Genomic DNA, 2500 nt, shown 5'->3' with positions numbered 1-2500 from the left:
GTATTGGGAAACAGTGATGGTATGTTTTGTACAATAAAATGACATAATGGATTGGTTCTTGTTGTTTGGTTGGTTTTGTTGTTGTTGTTGTTGTTGTTGTTGTGTGTGTGTGTGTGTGTGTGTGTGTGTGTGTGTGTGTGTGTGTGTGTGTGTGTGTGTGTGTGTGTGTTTGTTCACATGTATGTGTGTATGCATGAATTATTTTATGCATGCATTAGTGTATGCATGTATGCATGCATGTATGTATGTATGTATGTACGTATGTATGTGAGTGCAAAAGCACACGTTTGCGTGCAGGTGTGTATGCATACGTGTTTGCGCGCGCGCGCGCGCGCGTGTGTGTGTGTGTGCAAAGGGGCGTATGCGTACATGTGTGAGTATGCGTGTGTGAAGGAGCATGTTCTTTGCCTGTGTGTAGGTTTGGAAAAATGACAAAGAACAGTAAATATGAAAAAAATCAACAACAAAAATCACCATCCTGTGCACGTGTAGGTCAACGCCAATACATATGTTTCAACCACTGCAAAGAAGGCTCTGATCTTCCCTTTTTGTCCATGTCACGTAAATCACAACTGATGTCTCAATGAAAGAAAACTCAAGATATTGTGAAGGGGAAAAGATTCATTTGTATGCAGGCATGCTCAACACGTCATCGGTTTGATCCAAAGGAAGAAAAGGTCAATAGGCATGACGGAATTTGTGGACAAAGGAGGAACAGCATGACGGGATTTGTGGACAAAGGAGGAACAGCATGACGGGATTTGTGGACAAAGGAAGAACAGCATGACGGGATTTGTGGACAAAGGAAGAACAGCATGACGGGATTTGTGGACAAAGGAAGAACAGCATGACGGGATTTGTGGACAAAGGAGGAACAGCATGACGGGATTTGTGGACAAAGGAAGAACAGCATGACGGGATTTGTGGACAAAGGAGGAACAGCATGACGGAATTTGTGGACAAAGCAGGAACAGCATGACGGAATTTGTGGACAAAGTAGGAACAGCATGACGGGATTTGTGGACAAAGGAGGAACAGCATGACGGAAGTTGTGGACAAAGTAGGAACAGCATGACGGAAGTTGTGGACAAAGTAGGAACAGCATGACGGAAGTTGTGGACAAAGTAGGAACAGCATGACGGAAGTTGTGGACAAAGCAGGAACAGCATGACGGAAGTTGTGGACAAAGGAAGAACAGCATGACGGAATTTGTGGACAAAGTAGGAACAGCATGACGGGATTTGTGGACAAAGCAGGAACAGCAAGACGGAATTTGTGGACAAAGGAAGAACAGCATGACGGGATTTGTGGACAAAGGAAGAACAGCATGACGGAAGTTGTGGACAAAGTAGGAACAGCATGACGGGATTTGTGGACAAAGCAGGAACAGCATGACGGGATTTGTGGACAAAGCAGGAACAGCATGACGGGATTTGTGGACAAAGGAGGAACAGCATGACGGGATTTGTGGACAAAGGAAGAACAGCATGACGGGATTTGTGGACAAAGGAAGAACAGCATGACGGGATTTGTGGACAAAGGAGGAACAGCATGACGGGATTTGTGGACAAAGCAGGAACAGCATGACGGGATTTGTGGACAAAGCAGGAACAGCATGACGGAATTTGTGGACAAAGGAAGAACAGCATGACGGGATTTGTGGACAAAGCAGGAACAGCATGACGGGATTTGTGGACAAAGCAGGAACAGCATGACGGGATTTGTGGACAAAGCAGGAACAGCATGACGGGATTTGTGGACAAAGGAGGAACAGCATGACGGGATTTGTGGACAAAGGAGGAACAGCATGACGGGATTTGTGGACAAAGGAAGAACAGCATGACGGGATTTGTGGACAAAGCAGAAACAGCATGACGGGATTTGTGGACAAAGCAGGAACAGCATGACGGAATTTGTGGACAAAGGAAGAACAGCATGACGGGATTTGTGGACAAAGCAGGAACAGCATGACGGGATTTGTGGACAAAGCAGGAACAGCATGACGGGATTTGTGGACAAAGTAGGAACAGCATGACGGGATTTGTGGACAAAGCAGGAACAGCATGACGGGATTTGTGGACAAAGGAGGAACAGCATGACGGGATTTGTGGACAAAGGAGGAACAGCATGACGGGATTTGTGGACAAAGCAGGAACAGCATGACGGGATTTGTGGACAAAGGAGGAACAGCATGACGGGATTTGTGGACAAAGCAAGAACAGCATGACGGGATTTGTGGACAAAGGAAGAACAGCATGACGGGATTTGTGGACAAAGGAAGAACAGCATAACGGAAGTTGTGGACAAAGGAGGAACAGCATGACGGGATTTGTGGACAAAGCAGGAACAGCATGACGGAAGTTGTGGACAAAGGAGGAACAGCAATAAATATGCTGACAATGATGTGTGTTGTTGTTGTTGTTGTTGTTGTTGCTTCTTCTTCTTCTGCGTTCACTCGTATGCATACGAGTGGGCTTTTACGTGTATGACCGTTTTTACC

Source organism: Babylonia areolata, chromosome 34, assembly GCF_041734735.1.
Source record: "Babylonia areolata isolate BAREFJ2019XMU chromosome 34, ASM4173473v1, whole genome shotgun sequence".
Lineage (NCBI taxonomy): Eukaryota > Metazoa > Mollusca > Gastropoda > Neogastropoda > Buccinidae > Babylonia > Babylonia areolata.
The sequence above is the reverse complement of the archived record's forward strand: the minus strand, read 5'-3'. Positions refer to the sequence as shown.